Source organism: Zonotrichia leucophrys, chromosome 11 (assembly GCF_028769735.1).
Source record: "Zonotrichia leucophrys gambelii isolate GWCS_2022_RI chromosome 11, RI_Zleu_2.0, whole genome shotgun sequence".
NCBI lineage: Eukaryota > Metazoa > Chordata > Aves > Passeriformes > Passerellidae > Zonotrichia > Zonotrichia leucophrys.
Window position 1 is genome coordinate 10252308 of NC_088181.1, and position 22691 is coordinate 10274998.

Below are 22691 nucleotides of genomic sequence, written 5' to 3' on the forward strand. Positions count from 1 at the left end.
AATAACTATTTTGGGAGGCATAAGAGAATGAAAACCCCTTCAGCTGCTCCCCAGGCCACAGTCTCACCCATGAGCTGTCAGCATCATCCCATTCAGACAGGGCTCCTCAGTCGTTAGGATTGCCAAGGGGGAGCCAGGCTTCACCTCTTGTAATTAGGTTGGGTGTTAGAAAAAGGTTCTTTTCCCAGGGGCCAGCCAGAACTGGAACAGGTCCCCAGGGAAGTGGTCACAGCACCAGCCTGGCAGAGTTCAAGAGAGTTTTGTAGAGAGCTCTCAGGCTCATGGTGTGAGTCTTGGGGATGGCCCTGTGCAGGGCTGGAGCTGGGCTCAATGATCCTTGTGGGACCCTTCCCACTCAGCACATCCTGTGATGCTGTAATCAGTTGCTGGACACTATTAATAGCTTTTCCTTCAACATTAATGCTTTTAATATGGTGTCATTTTTTTCTGTGAAGTAGTCATGTGGCAGCAGAGGAACTTGGACACCACCCCCTGTCCTGGGGCAGGGGTGAGGATCTGCCCCCTGGCTGCCTTGCTGGGGAGGCAGAGCAGCTGCAGGTGAGGATCTATGCAGGACAGGAGCCAAGGGCAAGGCCAGGTGCTTTGTTTTAAAGCGAGGTGCTGTTGTTTCTTGTCAGTCTAATGATGGTTAGTCAGGAATGAGAATGAACTCCCAACACACATCTCCTGGAAACAGTGACATGGAAACACTGGCAGCAATCTGTTATGGGTGAGGCCCTGGGAATGGTGTGAATAGCTGCTCAAGAAGATGCTCAATGCAAAATTTCATCAGCTTAGATGGATTTGTTACTGGAGACAGAAGGAAAGCATAGGTCCTTGCAAGGTTTTATTTATTTTTGGGTGTGAGTGGGTGTTAAACTTCCAAGATCCTTCTTTTTGTTTGACTTAAGCTTGAATGTTTGGCTCCATTTGTTTTTGAGTAACTAGAGTGTTTGGAAGCTTAGGGTGGATAGAGAGAGATAGACTACAGCTGGTAATAATAGTAGAGCCTTTTATGCTGTCAATTTAACAGTTGTAAAACAATTAGGGAGAATTATGTTAATAGCAGGCTTTGTTCACACTTTCCTTGCCCAATTTTCCCTTTTTTTTGTGAGGTGCCTTTGCTACCATGCTCTGAGAGCATGTAAACAGTAGAGCTCTGTGTGTTTGTATTGTGCATGGTCAGTGTTAGCCATTAAACCATGGCTGGATGTAGATCTTCTAAAATTTTCACAAATCAATTTTCCAGTGCTTTGGCTATTGCATTTTAATGTGGCTGCTCCTAAACAAACAAAATCATGTTTTCAGGAAGCTGAGACAGGATAAGAAGTGATTTGTATGGGAAATGGTGGCTGATTTGCTCAGGCTGCTGCAGCTGTTTCCTCCTGTGGTAGGAACAAAACCCCTTCAAATCAATCAGATCCATGTTGGCTGAGCCCTGCTACCCACTCAGAGCCAGGGCAGCCCTTCCCTGCTCTGCTCTGCTGGGAAAGCTGCAGTGCCAAGGCAGCCTGACCCATGCTGAGATGCTGCTTTGTCTCGCTCAGCTCCTCCCAGTTCTAGACTATGGATTAGCACTGAGACTAATCTGGGTGATGTCTCTCTTGCAGATAATGCAGCCCTTGTGAAGGGCATCTCTTTCTGCTCTCCAATCCATGTCACAGCATGGTTTGCCTTCAGTTCTCTCCCTTCCCACACCCAAGGTTCCTCCAGCATTGGCACCTTCTTCCCGCCAGCCTCAGCCATACTCAAGGCTCTTCCTGGTATTGATGACACAGGAAGGGTTTAGCACCATGCAAGATCTGAAATGAAGGAAGTAAATGCTTTTCTGTCTTTCCCAGTCAAAAACCAAAATGATTATGCTGAAATCAAGAGCATCATAAATTAGTTTTTTCACTTGTGTCCCAATGGAGGAAATAAATACAAAAATCTTCACTCTTAATTCTTCCCTCTCCCCAAAATAACATGTACGTGTGGATGATCCTTTAAGAAAGGCTTCCCAAACTCCATTTACATTGACAGCTGTCACTTGGAACTTGTAGCTGTCATGGCAGTGTGTAGTTTTTCATGAATTACCAGCACTGGTGGGTTTTTTTCTCTTTATCTGCCCTCAGCCCATCAGTTGGGCCTTTCATAACAGCTTGTGGCACCTGGCTGGGGACGTGGTGCCACTGAATCGCAGCTCCCCCAGCCCTGTTTACTGATGTGCCTTTTCCTGTAAACATTACAAGCAGGACTCATGGAAGGGATGTGTGGAACTGGAATGGCTTCACCTTGTAACAGTTAGCTGGGGTGGCAGCTCTGCCTCGGCTGATAATCCGCGAGCGCTCGTGTTCCTTTGCTAAATAACATGAAGACATCCCGCTCTGAAGGCTTGTGTATGATAGTTAATTAGACAACATTTAATTTGGCTTAACATTTGTGTCAGTTTTGTGGAAGTGAGCCTCCATAATTAGGGAATACAGATCAGATTTCTGTCAGACTTATAACCTCTCACTCTAATTTAATGCTCACTCCTCCGGTGCCGTGTCACACTGGGTGTGCAGGATTACCCCTCCCCACCCCATCTTTTCTGCTTGACTAGTAAGAAAGTTGCCCATTTAACACAACTGACAGCAAACGGGATTGTTCATGGAGATGTAAGGGCAGGAACTGAGCTGGACCTGTTTCTGAGAAGTTGAGCTGGTCCTGCAATTTGTCTGTTGGTTTTCTGAAGCTATTGGAAGTGTTTGGGCATCTGCAGCATTCTCAGGAAATATTGAATGGAGTATCTGACCTTCTGCTCCATTTGTAGGTCAAGTTATGATGTAATTGCAAGTTGTACCATGAAATATGTAGTAGTAACTCAGTGGTATCTGGTGTTCAGATTTTAATCAACACAGCTGCTCTCTGCCCAGTAACCCTGATACTGGGCAGCCCATATAAAGGGCTGAACATATATACCTTGTGAATTCACTGTTATGGAAAGTTACTTCTTATATTGTGGTGGTGCTCCTTCAGGATGAGTTTTGTGTGCATTTGAGGCCATGCTGTGGTTTCCAAAGACCTGGACTGTCCCCAAATGCAGATATCAATTTTGGTGTCTGAGTGAGCAGGGATCATCATGGCTTCACTGGGGTGTAAATGGCTGGTGTAAATCTGCCACACAGATTTATTAAGTGAAACTCTAGACTTATATGTGGTCATTTTTGTCTTATCTGTAAATCCTTGAGACCATGCTTTGCATGGAAATCAACATTATGTCATTTTAGTCACAGAACATTTCCCTTTTGTAGTAAATTATGTCATGTGTCATTTGGAAAGTGATACTCTGCCAATTTTTTTTGTGGGGGGAAGTAATGTCAAGTTATGTTTGGTCAGAGACCAAAGTAAAAAGAATTAGAATAATAATTGTAAGTGAAATAATTTGTCTTTATAATTCTATGTTGCATAGCATATAGCTTTTAAAAGGAGGGGTTGTATATTCTCACATGTCCAGCAATAAATGCTTGCAGGCTAAGATGTGTGCTGCATGCTCTAGGTGAGTGTCCGGTTTTCAGCTGTTTGAAGGGCCTGGAAAGGCCCGGAGTGGCCTTGGGGCAGCCCGCGTATCAAGGAACGAGAAGAGGCTTCAGTTCTTCTTTCGGTCTTTATGTTTATTAATTGTTTATCTAAAAGATTTTCTTTCGGCCCGACAGAGGTCTGCTCAGCAGTCAGCCATGAGCACACTGTGTCCGCCCTCCGGACAGTCACCTATCTTTATACCCAAAGTTGCGTGTACAATATTTATCATTTTTCCCCAATACCATTTATTCTTATTGCCCGGTGCACTTTTAGTAATGACCAATCCCAAAGTGCCACCATCACCAAAGAAGATGGAGGAGAAGAAGAAGAAGGACAGGACACGCCCCGATTCCTCCATCTTACTTCTCTAAACCCCCCTGTACATAAATCCTAAACCCTGTGTCTCACCCTCTAATTAACTAATCCCTTCACCATTCACCCTGGTGAAATCCTCCTATCCTCATACAGGTGTCGTCTCCTGTGTAGGATCAAAGTCCAGCCACCAGACACTTCTGGCAACATTCCAGGACTCCCGAGCCCCCCAAGGGTGGTCTCGGTGACTCGGCACCTCAGTCCTGAGGTGCTGAGATCCCACAGGTGAGAATCCTCACAATGCTGAAACTTGGAATTTGGGAGCTGGAATATCACATATGTGGGAGAGGAAGGAGTTCAACAACACTGCCCCAAGCTTAAATTACTTGGATGTGTAACGTGTTGTATTTTGTATATAAACACATTGCTAATAAGAGGAGTTTTACTGTGGTGTCAATACCACTCTGGCATCCCTCCTGGAGAGCTGTGCTTGGCTCTCTGATGGGTTCCAGAGCTCAGAGGGCTGCTGGGAGCAGCAGCCTGCACCAGGTGTTTGGTGTTTGCAAGAAAACCTCACAGTGCTCTGGCTAGGGAGTGTAGTCTGACTGTTGTGGTAGCAGTGAGTGCATTCAGCAAAACCTCTTCCTCTTGCTGGGACTTGCTTGTTTATTTGATGCAGAATGTGTGCAGGTGTCTTGTGTGCATGAGGGATTTCTCTGTGAAACAGAAGAATGTTGCTGTGATAGTTTTTGCTTTGCAGAATCCTTCCCTGAGAAAGATCCTACACAGGCTTTACAATGTTGCAGTCTCTCTATATCACACATGCTTAGGATCCCTCATGTATCAAATACAGTTCATGGCAAAGCTAAAGGAGTCAGCGTCCTATTGAAAGGGCCTTCATGTCTTGTCTTTTCTTTGTTCTGCAGGGCACAAAGTTTGTCATGGTGACACCAAGAGCTCTGAGGAGGCTCAGGTAAACTCTCAGGTGTGCAGGGTGCCAACAAAGGGGCCCTGAGAGCCTTTGGAGCAGGCCCTGAGCCTTCAGCCAGCACTGATGCTCCTGAGGATGAGGAAGGTGCTGCTCAAGTGCTGGACTGAGCATCTTTGCATCTCCTGCATCATGGAGCAACAGGAGAAGCTTGGCAAGAAGATGAAAAGGTGACAACAGCAACAGCATGCCAGAGGTTGTGATCACACAGGCAGATGAGGTGGGTGATAGACAATACTTCATATAAAATTCTCTTTTGTCTTACCTGGTTTGTATTCTTGGCCGTGATCAGAAATACAGCTTGTTGTTTCTAATTCATTCTTTAATTTTCTTTTATTCGTGTTTTGAATTTAGCAGAATTCTATTTCATGTTGGAAATGTTCTCCATCTAACCCCAAATGCATTAAAAAGGCTATTTGTTTAATCAGCAGGATTTTTTAATCTTATTATATGCTGCTCAAAAATGAATATTTCTTTGTATTGTACAGTACACATTTACATAAATTAGTGTTATCCTTGGTTATTTTGCAACCCGTAATTGATACGCTTTTTAGTTTTATCATAAAATAAAATCTTGGCTCTGGTATTATGGGAACATTTTTAGCATCACAGAAAATTACCTTGGAAGGAACTATTACACAGTCAGTGAACTATCCTACTTGAGTTAAAAAAAAAAAAAGAGGAACTTAAATGTGTATCAAATGCTCAGCTTTCACCAGTCTTTCATTTTTGCAGGCTTTTGAAAACTGTAAATTCATAAAAAATCTAGTGAAATTCATCTGGAGCATAAAATATTTGCAACATGCTTGGTTGTTTGAAAAGGATCCAAGACTTACGGCTTCATTTAATTATTTTTTAAGTGTTAAGATGTTTCCTCCTCTTAGCAGGTTTCTTTGTTCATATATTTTTTCTACAGAGGGTTCATTTTGAATATTGCATTCAGAAAAGTTGACAAAACATTTGTCAAGAATTTCTTTGAAATAATTTTGCAAGTATCTAAACTTGCAAGGTACTGATAAATGGAGCGCTTGTCTCTGGGACAATCAAGGCCCAGAACCCAAATGAATTGAGTAAACTCTCCATTTCATCACCATAAACTTGAAATATAGAAATGCCATGAAAATATTTGCTATATCTCCCTTGGGGTAACTTTCCCTTCTTTTCTCTGTAGTGTTTGGGCAGCTTGGCTGTTGTTGTCCAGCCCTCTGTACCTTGTGGGGGCAGCTGAAATCCTCATCCAGTACTGCTTTTGCTCTTTGTGTGTGCTGATAGCTGCAGGTGAGGATCAGGGTGTGTGGAGCTGTGTGCATCTGAGACAGAGGATTCTGGCTCCAAAAAACACTGATTAAATAGGACTCAACCACTGATACAGACAGTTGAGAATAATTTTGGTGGGTTTTTTTATGTGGCCTCTAGCAGTATTTAAAGACTGAGAAGATCCTTGATATCTTATCATTTTGACTCCTCTTATTGTTGAACTCTGTGGTTATACATATTTCAGCATCTTCTTTTCATGTCTCCCTACGTCTTTATAACTGTTGGACAAGTCAGTACCTGAGATGGCTCCTTTTATGTGTGCTAGATGTTGTAGATCCTCCAAGGGAGGGAGTAATTAAATTACTGTTTCAAAGGAGTTCTCCACCACACTAATAACTTATCTGTAAGCTTTTTCAAGTAGTTGTTTGTACTCTAAAATGACTAAACTGTTGTATAATCTCAAAATTACAATAAATCATAATTCCTCTTGGATGGAGGCAGCTATGATGTCTGGATATGCAGAACTGCTGATGTCTGAGAGTTTTAAATACCACACTTGCATGTACCTGGGGGAGGGCACAGGAAAATATGGACAATTCCTGCTGCTATGTGTTCTGCATATTCACACCCTGGTTACCTGAGTTCTGGTGTGGGGCCATCAGCCCCAAGGTTTGGTTAGCTTCTGAAATCAATAATAAACGCCCCTTATTCCACTTATCCTGCAAAGATGTAGTGTATTTTCTATTTTCACCCTCACCACCACCATTTAGTTGGGCACAAAAGAAGGAAAAGGACTGAGGTCCAAGTCCAAAAAGACTTGCCTGAGGTCAAGTTCTCCTCACTGTATTCTGCCAGGCATTGTGAGTCCGTCATGAAATTGTCCACACAAGGCTTTGGAGACCTGACTGCTGTGATAAAAGGCAGGCAAAGATGTGTGTGTTTGGACAGAGGACTCAGCCTTTCCAAGACTGCTCTCTGCTTCCAGGGACAAGACCTGTGTAGTGAGGGAGAGGAGGAGAGGGGAATACAAGTTTTCAGTCCTGCAGAATAAATCCATGTGTGCCTGATAAAGTTCTTCCTGCTAATGGAGTTCAGCCTTTCTTTTTCATACTGCTGGATCAATGAAATGCTCCTAAAATAAGCTCCAATGGCTGGTTTTTATTACAGCCTTAAGGAATAGTTTAATTTTGCCTTAGAAATGCATCTGATATGGCCATTTGCTCCTGGGATCTGTAAGAAGATTTTTGCCTTCCCTTCAACAAATGAGTGCTGGTGATCTTTGGTGACCAGCAGCAGTGTGAACACTGTGTGCATGTCCTAGAGGACTCAGAAACAGGGTAACTGGCCCAGGCAGAATCAAGTGTTTCTAGCAAAATGAAAGGCGTAAAAATAGAATTAATTACACCATCTCTTAATAAGTCTACATATTGGGAGGTGACTGGGAAAAAAAATTCTCCAGGTTAAAAGTTTTATGAACAACTGCTTAGAGCGACCTTAGTGTTGGAAAGAACGTGGGATGTCTCAGTTTTGGGATGAAATGAGAAATTTTTTAATGAATATCCTATCCAGACTGAATTGAAGGCATAGGAAATGGACTAAAATGTACCTTGACAGCTCTCCCCTGGCACTGGATGTGCATGCACTGAGGGACACTAGCACCTGAAGGAACAGACTGAAAAAATAAGATGACATTTTGCTCCTTTGACAGAGCATATGGAACACCTATTCCCCTTACTCAGTGAGTTATCACTTCTTTAGGGCTGTGTCTGAACTCCAAGTGTCTTGTGGGCCAGATGTGCCAACCCCTCATCCCCAATGAGCCCACTGAACTCCAGTCTGCCCTCCTTGTGCTGGCCATTCCCCATCCCAGAGCAGTAGGGTCACTGCAGGCACACAGCAGAGCTGGTTTTGGAAGAAGGCTGAGGCAAAATAAGTTGTTACTGAGAATCAGGGGCTCCTTCTTCATTTGCTGTTTTACTTACCTAAAGTAGAGCCACAACATTTCTTTTGGGATTGACTACTTCTAAGGGAATGTAGAAAGTGTGGTGCCCAGTGCTCCTGAATTCATTTTAGGAGACTTTAACTCCCCTGAACTGCCCTGCAGGTGCTGCCACAGCTCAGGGTGGGAAAGACCAAGGGCTGTGAAATCATCCAGCACACTCCATGTGCTGGCAAATAGCATAAAAATTCCATGTTGGGGAAATACCTTTTTGGTATGCAAGGTATCACTCCCAGGCTGCATTCCTAGGAGAATAGCTTTCCATCTGTATAAGATTTCACCATCAGCACTGACACTTTGGTTTATTAAAATTAGCCATTTTGCATTGAATTGAAGTGGTATAATGAATTAAAAATTAATAGTTCTATTTGAAAAATGTTCCCATATTTCAGTGACGTGAAACAGAGCCTCGTGAAACTGATTTCTGATTCTCTGACTTTATTTCAGTTAAGTATATTTATCTTGCTGATGGATGTGGTATGGATTACCATACCATATTTTAACATGCCCCAAAAACATATCAGCAGATATGTAAAAAAGTGAGTTAATAACGTAAATGTCTGCTATCATGCTGCTTTGTAAAACCATTCTTAATTTAATCCATACACTAAATGTGCTTTCCAGTTACAAAAATTCATTATAAGCATCAGGCAGAAGTGAAACCATGATACAGAATTGTGACTGATGTAAAACAGACACACAAAATGAGTAGCATTAGGACACTTACTTTGAAGTTTGTTAAAACTAGTAAAGTGATAGCCACTTTAAGTGAAACCTGCTGTTACAGATACCTACTGGATTTTGGGAACATTTCACTTTTGAACTTACTCCTTGCAGTCTGCTTTAGTGTTTAATATGTTGTAGTTGCCTTTTTTTTTTTTTCCTTAATGTAGCAGGGAAAAGTAAAATAGCTGATCTACTCAAATACCTTACAGTCTTTGCTCACAGACAGCTTGAGTATATTTGGTATCTGGGAAAAGAACATTTTTTCAAATACCAGTGAGACATTACCATGCTATAACAAGTGCAAATTTCAAAAAAATAACAGAGCACTCCTGTTGACTACACATTGCCAAATGGGAATCATGGCAAAAATAGTGAGTCATTTGAGAATGACAAAGTAAAAGAGAAGGGTTAGGGTGGTCACTCCAAATGAATTTTCAGCATCTTGCAGATGTTGGTGATAATTTAAATGTAGGAATTGAATGCAGACTTTGTGAACCTTTCCAGTTAAATGGGCAGGTGGAAGGAGGCAATGTCTCCTCTGATTTGTGCCCATTTATCTACTGAGAATGGACCAAGTACTGGCACAGGACAAAGGTCCTGAGCATAGTGGGGAGTCCACAAAGAAACAGGTCAGCATCTCAGTATCTAATATTTGTCCAGATAATAACCATACATGTCTTTATGTTGCATAAAGATGTATTTCTAGTTGGATTGTAACAGTGATGGATGAAATAGGACTGTGGTTAGACTATATATATATAAAAGCAATAATGTGGCCACCTGAAATGGACTGACAACGCTCATTTTTTGGAGGGATTAGGGATTGAAGCCGTATTCTGTGCAATATGTTTAGCTCTCAGGCAATATGTTCTTACTGACCAGTTTGCGTGTCAAGTGATAGATAAAAAATTTGGATGATGATTTTGCTCATAAGAAAGACCATTTTAATCATGTGTGTTATTTGAGGCACGTGTGTGAATTATACATGCTCTGATTCATGATAAATAATGTTTCTCCCATCATGAACTATGAGAGTTGTTCAGGGTTTTTCCTAGAAAGTATTTCTTAATCTTGACTTAAGAAGCTAAAGTAACTCTCTTTGGATAACCCCATGACTTCTGGGAAGATCATATCCAGTGGATGGAGCATCTTCTGTTTGCTACCAAAGCAATGTCCAAGCTTTGCAGTTCTGTGGGTGTTTGGGTGTTACAGGAACTGAACCTCCTGCTTCAGCTGATGCACAGAAGCAGCTTGGTGGTCTCTGATGTGGGCTCTTACCATGACAATTTACCATAGGCTATCCATGATTTAGACATGTTTCTGTGGCATTGATTAGAGCTGTGGTGTAAAAATGAGAAAACAAAAGCAATATGGGATGCTGGGATGAGTACTACAGAGATAAAAGAGAATCCCCTGCATTTTCTCCTGAGGTTGAGACTGCTTCTGCTTTGGCTGTGCTTGTGAACATGTGAGAGCTCTGCTCCCAGGACTGTGTGCACTTCTCTGCCCTGGACACTCATACTGGGGTTAGCACCTGTAGGGATGCTCTGTGACACACAAGGGTCACAGTCTGCAAGGCTCCTGCCCTGCTCCCTGTAAGGATGCACTTAAACAGGGAAAATGTCAAACCTTGCAACCAGAACTATGTCTGTACACACCCACTGTGCTGTCATAGATGTAACAAGGAATTAAATTCCACTTAATTGTCCAAGGAAACTCTCATGAATTGGCTGTGTCCACTGTTGTCCAAGAGAAGGGTTAAATGCATCCTTGTGTCTTTGTCAGGTCTTGGTTCCCTCTTGCTGAGAGTTTTTAGTAGCTCTCATGACTTTTCCTCTTCTGCCTTCCAGTCAAGAGGGAGGTTTGTAGAAAATCGATGCCATATAATCTGCCAGGCCATTCTATGTGTGTGTTTCTGAAATACACATAATTTGCCATGTTTGGATAACTTGAGAAATGTAATTTGCCAAGTTAATTATTTTAGAAGGAAATTTAGAGACAGTGTCTAACTCATTGTGTCAGTAGAAAAAGAGAACTAATTTCTTGAGTTAAAACCTTGCCATTTATAATTTTGTTGATTGCAGTAGGCTGTGTGGGTGCAATTATCTTGTGTGGTGTTTGTGTGTGCTCTCTTCTGCCATGTTACCCTGCATGCAGTGATCTAGTCCAGTCAATCTGGGAGAGGTGACTTGGGAATAAGCTAAACCTGACTTGGTGATGCAGCTTGAATTGCTTTTTGTGTAGTGATGTTTACTTTTTGAGGACAGTTGGCTGGAAGGAAATGGGCAAATTGTGTCTGACAGAGTGGAAGAGAATTTGCCGTGCTCTGAGTGACGTGGGATTTGATCCCTTTCTGCCAAGAACAGCACCCCGTTTGGTTTGCTGTAGATCACACATTTCTTTTCAGAACCCGTTGTCAGGAAGCTGCTGAAAGCTCCTTTCTCAGGAAGGGTGTCTGACAAGGAGCGTGGTAGCAGGGACAAAGGCAGCTATCCATTTTCCTGCCACTCTCTTGGGATGCCTGACTTAAAATTGTGCATCATTTCCCACATGACAAGGGAGATTTGGGCTGAACCTGCTTTAAGCTGCTTTGCCTTAGAAAAAGGCAAGGTGGGGATGATTTTGGCTTCATCTATTGTCCCAAAAGCCTTGGTTTGAAGAAGTTTAATTGCTGATGATATGGGGACAGGCTGAGACGCAGAACTGCTTCAGCTGTGGCTGTTCTGGACAGGATTTCCTTGCTGTCTTGATCATTTGCAGTTCCTTTGTGTGAACTTGGGGGTTCAAGACATTTCCATTCTGTTGTCTGAAGTAGTTTAATTAGTACTTCCTTTCACTGATCAATTTTTACATATTCCTTCTGCTTGATACTGCTTTTCTTGGCTTCCTGGTAATATTTCTTTCTCTGTATTTTGAAAAATATTAATGCACAGTATTCTTCCTAGATATCTTTCCATCCCGAGCATCATTTACTGAACTGCCGTAACACAATGGATGGTCAAAATGGAAAAGGATGGTTTTTTCTACCAAAGTCTCCCTTTACCTACACACAATTAGTTTTCTCCCCAGAGACCTCATTGGACTCTTTCAGCTCATGTCTGTCTGTCAAAGATTTCCATAAAAGGTTGGAATACTGCTGTCTTTGTCGTTCCACTTCTTTTGGAGTTTTCATTATTGTTTGTAGTTGAATAAAAGTTGAAAAATAAAATAGTTGTAGCTTTAGGGTCCGACAGTTTGTCAACCAGCTTCTTTGTTTTCAGAAGGTTGTTCAATGATGAAGAGAAAATGGACTCTGCATCCTGAAAGGATTATTTTCTTAGGGAAAAGCAATAATTATGTCCTCAGAAGATGGGAATCAGATTTGTACTTTGTGGCCAAAGTAGAGGTGTTGTAGATGGAGCTCTTGGCTCTGAGGCTCCAGTACAGCCACTTGAGGTGAAATGCACATTTCCTATTTCTTTCTTTAAACTTTGGTATTTATTTCTAGGGTAGCATTTTCTTTCTTTCTTTTTTTTTTTTTTTTTTTAATAAAAACAACTCTCTTTTTTGCTGATTCCTTATCCTAAATATGTGGTTTGTGTTTTTCCTTTTCTCTGCTGTCCAAACCACATTCTTGGTTTGGGGAAGCAGATCGATCTGGCAGCATGATCCATTCTGACTAATTTTTCTGGCATCTCTATGATCATGATTCCCTAATGCTCTCCTTGACTTGTCATCAGTGACAGAAATTTGAAGGCAACTTGTTCTTCAAAGTGTTCTACATGCAAAAAATACATTTTTGTCTTTTTTTAAATCTCTAAAGCTCTTATTAGACTCTTGAAATGGATTTGACTCCATGCAAAACTGTATATAAGAGACCTTCCCTCTTGCTTATCTCTTCCTCAGCATTTCTCACACGTGTTGTTTGGGATTTTGATCCTAAAAAGATTAGAATGGATTAATATTTTTTTTTCTTTTCAACTGTGTAAATATTGAGCAGCAAAAATGAAACAAAATCCTCATTTCTATTAAAATACAGCAGGACTTAATAGAATCTTAGAAAATAACCTTAAGATTTCTCTTTTTTTCTGCAAAAGGTTAACTAAACATGGTCCCAGTTCTGCAAAGGATTATTCTTGTTTAATTTTACATACTGTGCATTGACTTTCAATGGCACTCTGCATAAAATACCCTCACTCAGCCTTCTGAGATCATGGTCTGAATGACCATACAACATGATGCTCCTTATTCCACTAAATTCAAAGCAGTTTTGCCAGAGAGTTTTTCCTCTCAGGCCTCTGGTTTTGCAGATCTCTGTCACTTTCAGATCCTTCTCTTTTTCTGTGGTCAGGTGGTGACACTGCCTTTATGTTCCACCTGCAGGAAAGCTGGCACCTCCTTCTCCATCACTCAGTTTGTAACAGATGTTCTCCTTTTAGGATAAAATCAGCAGCCTCTCACAGGACTGTAGAATGTGCCTCAAATATTAGGAATGTGGAGGATGAAAATCCATAGATAGAAGTATTAAAGCTGAAGGTACTTTTCCTCACTCAATTAGAAAGAAAAGTAGAATATTAAGTAAGCATTGAAGAGTCACTTTTTAAGTTGCTTTGCTGCTTTTTCACAGATAAAAGCAACTCCAAGCGAGCTCTAATTCTGGATCATAAAGATAGATTGATCCCCAGATATATCAAAAATAAGTATATGTGGAAAAAAACCCCACAAGCTCTACTAAACTCTGTTGGCAGAGGCAACTTCCTTGTATCTATTTTCTGCAGCCCTAATATCTCCTTTCTTTTTTCATATTTTTTTTTCCCCTGTGATAGATTGCAGCATTTTTCTTTGCCAGCTGGTCAATGGCTGCTACATGTTAAATTGCTTTTTATTGTTATTTTTTAAAGAAATAAACATTCTTCAAGTTTGCTGTCAGTAATGAGCAAGATTTATACTGATGTAGTGATGGGTGAGAAGTGTTGAGGGTGGGACCACACTTAAAACTTGTTTAATGCTGCACTGATTAACATGGACTCTTTTCTTTTTTCTTTTTATTTTCCCAAGTGGAACTTGGGTTCTAGTGGTTTTCTTTGTTTAGCAAAAGATGTAAAAATTACTTGCTTCCTTGTTTTATGTGCTGTGTATGTAATACAAGGTACTTTTCATTAAAGAATATCAGAGAATCATAGAATGGCTTGAGTTGGACAGGACCTCAAAAATCATCTTTTTATGAAAAAGCACCAGAGGGCTTAATGTGAGGAGAACAACTTTATAAAGACATATTGTCCTATAAATTCTCATTTCTGTCTTGATCCAAATTAATTTTCAAGTGTAGACAAGCCCTTGGAGCTGCTTGCTAAACTCTGTTTATAAAGTATCTATGGCATCTGGAAAAAAATAACACACTTGGAGACAGGCAATGTTTTTCAAAGCAGCCTAACTACATATTTTCTCTTCTCTGACTTTTACAAAAAATTCTCCTGTCTTTGTGCCTGGCTGGACAATACTTTAAAAACAGTGAAATGACAGTGACACATCCAAAATGAAAAGCCTTTCCATTAGCACTGCAATACTGAAGACTCTCTACTGCCCCCCAAATATTCTGAGTTTATAGAGGCTCAGAGACTCACAATAAATACATTTAATTCTGATCCAGCAGTGCATGTTTGAACCCTGGTTTATGAAATCAATCAGAGCAAGTAGCGATACCTGATGGTAGTGACAGAGGCACTTTGAACAGCTGACAGAGATCATTATGAAAAAGCTACAAGAAAAACATGGATTCAAAGCCTCAAAATCATTTATAATGTAAGCCTCAGTTTGCTTTCCCCACAGTGCAACTCAGAATAAATTTGATTACAGGCAGAATGGCTGGAGAGGGCTCTTGCACAACTTTGTAATACCAGGCACAATCAAGCTTCTAATAGCCTAAGGGATGGCTGTGTTTGAAAGCTAATTTGGATTAATGCAGGGTCTGAATTTAAATTAGGCCTAGGTATTTCTGAATAACTGTATTCTTATTCCAGAATAAAAGTGTCCACACGTGAAGTTATTCAGAAACAGCTATTTTGGCATAATCTATTTGTATCCAAGCCTGAAATCTCTGCCTGTAGGCTGCTAATGGAGAAACAAAGAATAGTATCAGCTAATAGGATCTCTCACAAAATCTCTTCCTTCCAAACCTGAAAAAAAAACTTCCCAAAATGTAACACTTTAATTTAACTGTGTATATCTTGATTTTATTTTTTTTCCTGGAATGGAAAGTCTTTTTAATTAAGAACAGGATTAGCCCAGACGGCTTAAATGATAACTTCAATGTGCTCATCATTTTGTCAGCCTTGATTAAAAACAAGTCTTTCATTTTTGAGGCTTGTATGCAATATTGACTTCTGAGCATCTTTGGATTTAGAGTGAAAAAAGCTTGGCAGCCTAGTTAAGGCAGAGAAAGGCATAATGGTGTTGTACTGGTAGAACTGGGCAAGGATTTTGCAGTGAAGCCTGGAAGAAGCTTGGCCATCTCCTTGTCTTTGTGTTTTCTGCCAGTGTATGAATCCTCAGACACAGGGAATTTGCTTTGGAATTATAAAAATGTAATGTGTGTGAGGGGCTTCCTGACCTGCCCTTGTGCGTGTGACTTTTGGAAGTTGCTTCCTCTTGGTGTAAGTTGCAAGAGACTGGTGTGTGAGGCTGGTTGTTGTCATCACTGCTGGATGTAATGTCCCTGCAGGCCACAGCATCATTAGGAGGGAACTCAGTGTTTCGTTTTCATGATTTTTGCTCTTTCTCTTTGCGTGCAGCATTTAAAATTTGTAATTGGGCTGATGTACTCAAGCTGAACTAAGGTAGGCCAGCATAACAAAAGATCAACGTCCAAATTTTCAGCCTCTGTGTAGAAATGTTTGATAGCATCTGTAGATAGAAAGGTAGTAAGATATTTGTTGTTTGGGGTTTTTTTTAACATAGAAATCAAGCCACAAGCCACATCCATTTAAAAGTACAGTCATTGTGTATTTGCACTCAGAATAAACAGCAGTAGAATTTAGAAGGCGTGCTGTGACACTGCTGGTGTAACGAGCTGTTACACTGCCCATGGTGCAGCTTAGTTTGATGGAAGTCTGTTCCTGAGCTCCCAAATCTGCTCTGAAATGTGCTTGGCCATGTGTTGCACAGGCATTCAGTGATGCAACCATGTGGAGCCTCCTTGAAATCACAGCACCTCTGGAAGGAGTCAGTGTCCTGCTGCATCCCCTGCCTCGCAGGGTCTGACTCTGGGATGTGTTTGGGTTGGGATTGGGAATCACACCCAGCCCTTGGTTGTGTCTCGCAGCTATGCCACCTGCTTTTCAGCTGTGCCAGCTGCTCTGTGTGCCAGATTTATTACCCATGCATTTTCTTTTTCCTTTTTTGGCAAATATATATAAATGTGCTTTGCAAGTTGCCAAAAAATTAGGTATTTTGCATAGGTCTCTGCTATTATCTCCAATCCTGCAAAACTTGCTTTTATATCCTGAAAAACTTTAAGATGGCAGCATTGTTGCCTTGAAGACCTTATTTTGAAGACTTATTTTGCTAAAATAGTGTCAAAAATGCATTAGAATGGAGAGAATAATTTCAAACACACATGTAGTCAGCAGGGTTGTATTTGTGGTACCTGGAAGTTGGAGTGCTCTGAAATGCAGAGAGCAAGGCAGGGTTGTACAACACACAATTCCCTGAATGTATCTGTGAACTGACTCTGTAAGTGGAAATAAGTTTCTTTGCCAGCCTGAAGTTTTAATTGTTTCCCTTTTTAAGATTCCATCTACGATTAGATTAGGTTGTTTATCATGGGTAGAGTATGATGGTTATTTTTGCTTTACCAAAAGCCAATTACATAGGTTGGTTCCAGTCCCTTGCTAAATAGCTTTTTCTTTGGGCATTAATTTTAATGCTTAAATAGCAAGTGCATTTTCTTATGGCTGCATAAAGATATGTATAAGTAGAAGGCTACTTTAGTTGGGAAGATCCAATGCTCAGTGAAGCCTTTCGCATATATAGAATACTGAATATCTAAACCATTATTTAGCATCAGAATCAGTTATGGTTGTCTGACTGATGGACAATCTTTTCCTGACCCAGTCTCTTTGCAAGTGACCTATACTGTCTAGACAGTTGCATATTATTTATACATTCATTTCAGATTTATAGTTCTTTTAACTAAAGTTGAGGATGTTAGTTTGCCAGTGACTCCATATCCATATCAGTACTTGAAACAGGCTGCAGCAAACCCAGGTGCTTAAAACTAGCAATGCAGGCCCTTTCCACTGCTGCCCATTGTTTGCCAGTTTGCCCTTCCTCACTCCTCCTCTTCATCTCCCCTCACAACCCGAAAAAAAGAGGAACAAAAAACAAGAAAAGGTCTGACATAGAAGGAAGATTGTGTAAAACCTGCTAATTTCAAAGAGCAGAGATCAATTCTGGTTGATCCCGTTGGGTGATTGGGGAATCACTAAAACAGTATTTGCATCCAGTTCTCAAGTCTGCAATGCCAGGGCTGGAATAAAAGAGCTGCTGTGCAGAGCTCTCCTGAAGGGTGGGTGGAAGGGAAGTCACATTAACCCAGCTCTGGGTGTGTCATATGGGAGAGACCATTCCACCTGCAAGAGCCCTCCTTAATGTATTATTTGCTTTTGAAAATCGTGTTCTTGGCTCCTTTAGGGGCGAGGCAAAAAAGGTCATAAAAAAAAGGACATGCAGTGCTGCTGGCATTAAATGCAGTTTTTGTGACTTGCTTTCCATGTCCTTGCCACTACTGATGGTTTGTGTGTCCTTTCTTTTGAAGATAATGAGATATCATGTCAAATTCACATCTACTTTTAGACTATTCACTCATTTATTAAAATTTTATCAACTGTACTCTTCTAGGCAGCATGATCTTTTTTTAAGTGTACAGAAATAGAAGCACACACATATCCACGAGTGGCAACAGATTGTCAGAGAAATAATATACACTGCCTTGTCTTGAACACTGGTTGTGCTGGCAAAATTTAGAGCTGGAGGAGCAATAAATCCTCACAACACACACATCCTCTTTTCTTTTGCAAATGGCTGTTTATTTTAGAAAGGGCATAAGGAATCTGAGAATACTTGTCTTCACCATGTTCCCGACATCTTTCCATGCGTGAATAATCACAGTAACAGTTCTAAAGGCATTGTTACCAAATGGCACTGACAGGCACAAAGAGGCATGTGAGAGAGGTTCCAAAAGTCAGGGGAAAGGGAGGGCATGCCAGAAAGTCCATGTAAATACAGGAGAGTGGGTAGAGAACAGGGATGCTTGGGCTCTGGGAAGAAGGAAGGAAGGAGTGCAAGAGAGAAAAAGGAGACTGAGGGCAGTAGAGGGACTGAATCTAGAGAAAAAAAATGCAGAAATGTATTATTCACCAGCCTCTGGAAACATGTCAACAAGGGTTGAAAATTCATTTTACTGACCATTTTAGAAAGGGTTTTCAAAATTGATCTTTTCCTCCATGCTTGAATTTTGTTGTTTTATATTAAATTATAAAGGAAAGAAAATGTCACAAAGGAATTAACAGTTACTGCACACAATCCCTTTCAAGTTGTGCTACTCTGGTAGCATCTTTCTCAAGTGTATCTGAAGACTTTCTCATACAAATTGCTTGATTTTCATCTCTTGGCAAAAAAATTCTTTCTAACTCCTGATAATTTAACTGAGAAGGTGTTCTTGACTCTGGAGTTTCTATATTTATAGATAGTGCAAGAAGATCATAGACTTTTAAATAAAATGGTAGTCCTGTTGGTCAGAATTTAGGCGATAAATGAGAGGAAGGTAATCAAAATTAGAGATCTGTAAAATTCATTAGGGCTGTTTATGGACTATCTTTGTTGAAAATTTTGAAATGAGTAAGGTAAAAAAATATCAAATTAACTACTCACTGAAAAAAGGCTTGGACTTTTAAAATCATAATCCTAAAAAATACACATTTTCTAGGTAGTGGGAGGAAAACGTTTGGACATTTTCCATGCTTGTTACTTGGAGTCCCAGAATCTTTCTGTTTAGCTAATACAGTATAAGATTAATTCTCTCACAGCACATTGCCTGGAGTTCAGTGCACATGTTTACTGATGTGTACAGCTCTCAAATAAGTTTAGTGCTTCTTTCACCCACTGTTAGGAAGTATATTTAAAAGAAATTGCCTTTTATAGATTTAAATTACAAAAGTACTGATATCATGCAAAAAGCACTTCAACTCATGCAAGCATACAAATGTGTAAATCTTAGGGAAAAAGATACCCAGGGCTAATATGAATGTAAATAGGATTAGCTGCTTGCATTAGTGTCTGAAATACAATTTTAAATGCTTACTGCCCGGTTATTATTACATATATATATATACACATATATATATGTATATGCATACGGGTCTATATGTATGTGTGCATGTATTTTTCCCCCAGAAACATATTTTACTTGAAAATATTTTTTTTCTTCTAAATAGGAAGACTTTTGAAGAGATTATTAATGACAGCTGTGCTAGTGATGGAATCTAATGGTATTATATATAGAAGCTATATATTTGTTGTTATATGAAATATTAACACAAAATGGGGGCAGATTTCCATCCTTCACTTATCTACCCAAATGCAGCAGTAATCTAGACCCAGTGTTCTCATGAACAATGGCAGCCACCAGATTCTCTATAAGCCTATGAAAAGAACAATTTTCAGTTATTGGTACCACCAAATCTGCATAAATTGACATAGGGGGCATTTCATTAGAGATTTCAGTCCCCTATGTTATGGCTTCTGCAGCAAAGCAAGTCCTTTAAGCAGCCTTAGTGCTGGTAGAGGGAATTTAGTTTTGTTATTACTTATGTTAAACTGATACAAGCATGGGGACTATAAGAAGCCTAAAAAAATTCAGTTATCTGACACACTATTGAATTTGAAGTAGGGTAGATGCCCAAGGAATAGGGCAGATTTTGTGTTTCTCAAAATGTTCAATCTTCTTGCCGTTTTTCTGCTTGCTAATAGAAATGGTAATCCTTTTTCCAGCAATAACCATATGCACCTGTGAATTGTTCAGTTTAAGTGACAGCTAAAAAGAGATAATGTCAGTTTCTCTCCTGTGTGTAGTAAATAAGTTAGAATGATGCCATAATAATTGTTCATGAGCTTGTAGAGAAAAAAAGAGTCCTAATTTGCCCTGTCAAAGTGGGCAAACAGTTGTCAAATGACACAACATTGCATACCTGGAGTGTGATGTCAGACTGATAATTGCTCAAGCAGAAAAGTTTGTTTTTTCTAAAATGTCAGCTTTCTCCAAGTGTGCTGTTGTGCAGAGGGGCCTGTGAAGAATGGTGCTCTGGCTCCTGCTAGGCAAGAGTATTGCTATGGGCTGTGTGTAGAACATGGGAAATCAAAATTCATTACAGAGAGTAAACAGTTTGGCAAAAGTTAAAACCCCTGTTTTCAGTTAGATGTGATTCATTGTAATGGGTTTTTTTAAGTAAAGCACTTCAACTTTTTTTGTTTGGTGAGAATATTTTTCATTTACAAAGCTGTTCCATTTATGAACAAACCTCGGGGCCCTGCGCAGTGCTCAGCTCTGCAGAGCAGTGCAGCATGGAAGGCAGTGGGAGACACCAGTGACACCAGAACGGGGTCCCCATGCACAGGCACGAGGGTCCAGCACGTGGCTCCTGCCCTTTGTTGTGGGCTGCCAGCTCTGTCTCATTTTTTTCTGGGTAATGCACCCCATTGTAAATAGATCAATTGCCAGCATTATGTAACTATAAAGGAAGAGAGCTCACTACATCGTTTTTTCATAATTATACAAAAATAAAATGAGTGCATAAACAAGACCAGAAAAGAGCTCTGAGTGTTTACAGAAATAAAAATAAGTGAGTGTGTTTTTTGAATTAATATTTTCAAATGTTCAGGTTGAATTAATTTGAGAAATATGAATATGTATTGGTAGTGTTAATTCTTTGGGGTTTTGAAAATTCTTACAACCACATAATTAAATGAGTGCCTTTAGAAATACTGATAAAACCCATTGCCATTCAAATATCCATACAAGACAACAGGGGCTGTAAGCTGTAGGCTTTAGAGATTAGTTTGGCCATGGGCCAGTATTTATCACAACATTTCCATCTTAGAAGATAAAATTTAATCATTTTTATTTAAATATAAATCAAAATTAATGCAGGTTTAAAAAAAAAAAGTGTATAACCTAATCACAATATCTTTATTTTAGAGATGCTTGCTTCTATTGTTTCTATTCAAAGGAGCAATTCTGTCTTTGTTGCGCTGCTCTTCCTTCAGCCTTTTTTTCTTCTACAAGGGTGCAAAAGGAAGGGGTGGTTGACCCAAATACAGTCCTATCTCCTAATTTTGCCAAGATCAAAGGCATTTCGAGCGTTTTATGTGCTGCCTATTGGTGAAGTCTAAAAAAATAGAGTGTTTAGGCATGTCTCCACTTCCCAGACACAAACACAGGCAGCCCAGGATCAGTGCTGGGCTCTGTCAGAGCCTTCTCCCCTGGCTGTGCTCTGTCCCCACCTGCACACCCTGATGTGAGGCAAGGGGAGCTGCAGCCCTCACCCTGCTTGGTGCAGGGACTTCTGCTGAGCATCCGTGTTCATACTGTCATTCTTTTACTTATGTGGAAAAGATACGTAATAGGCTGATAGTGTTGAGACTAATTTGGAAAAATAAAATAGCTGTCTGCTTTGGTTGTGGGATTATGGGCAGCAAGCTCAGGAGGAATTTCTGGAGGATGTGGCTGTATTCATACAGGTAGCTGGATGAAGGGGAGCGCTCCTCTTCCATAACAGAAAAGTAAATGCTTGGATGTTATCTGCAGCAGCCAGCAATGCATGTGAAGCTTTCTCAACCACACATCTATGTTGTACCCATCTAGGGAAGAGCAGGTGGTCAGTTTGCCAGTTTTCCACAACCACATTGCAATTCTTCTGGTATTACATTGACTTTTACAGTCCTGGTGTTAGAAATGAGCTGTCCTACGTCTGTTTTGTTTCCTTGGAGTGATGGTATGGCTTTGTAGAGCAAATACAACCTTTTTTTTTTTTTTTCAGTTGAGCTAGTGAAATGGTGTTTGTTAAAGTGTAGTTAAATCAATTCTGAGCAAAGCTTGGTTGTCCTCACCCCTTGCTCCAAATCACAAAATGCAGTGGGGAAGAACATTTCACAACACAGGAGGGTTGAGGAAACCTCCAACCAGCTTGCTGGGATTGTTCTGGTAATGCTAATTCTGCTACCAAACAATGTGCAGCTTGTGTAGGGATCAGTAGGAGCACTGCCTTAGGATCCCTGCTTGCTCCATACCTTCAGATTAAACAAGTGATCACACGTGATTTCCTACACATCAAGCTTTAAAAGCAGCTTTTTGTATCAGGCTTTGATATGAATGTGTGTGTGTGTGAAAAATATTTAGTGGATGCCTAATTATGTTATGGGGACCCCTCATGTTGGGTAACAAAAAAACAAAGGTGGTCCTGCAGTGTCTATCTTTCATCACCTAAAGATTACTGCTAGAAACTTTCTCTGGGAGAAAGAAATAGAACTGTTCTTTCTTCATTATATTTCTTGTACAAGGAAGGCAGACTGGTTCTGACTTTTAATGCAAAAGCAAGTTCAGTGCTATCCAGTGCTCAACCTCATATTGTGATAACATACTAACATCTGGAAAATGTGAACTTCATGGGATTTTTGTAGTCAGAGTTTTCTTCTGTAGGGTTTGCTTTTTTGTCTTCTTACTTGTTTTGCTTCTTCAGGTTAATATCCAGGGCATCTAATGGAAAAAGATCAATTATTCAGAAAAGTGTTAGACTCCTAAATACTGGTATTACACACACACACACATATATG

General features: G+C 40.3%; 1 long non-coding RNA gene across 6 annotated transcripts in view; it reads left to right on the forward strand.

Moving 5' to 3' along the window:
* Positions 1 to 7412, forward strand: part of LOC135452831 (uncharacterized) — a 39175-nt gene extending 31763 nt beyond the window's left edge. For 5 of the 6 annotated variants that reach the window (XR_010441708.1, XR_010441706.1, XR_010441711.1 and 2 more), the window contains 2 exons: positions 4782 to 5063; positions 6015 to 7412. This is a non-coding gene — a long non-coding RNA (uncharacterized LOC135452831). Of the gene's footprint in view, positions 1 to 4011; positions 4141 to 4781; positions 5064 to 6014 lie in introns of all 6 variants that reach the window. The other variant, XR_010441707.1, reaches the window with a different exon arrangement.
* The last annotated feature ends 15279 nt before the right edge of the window (positions 7413 to 22691 follow it).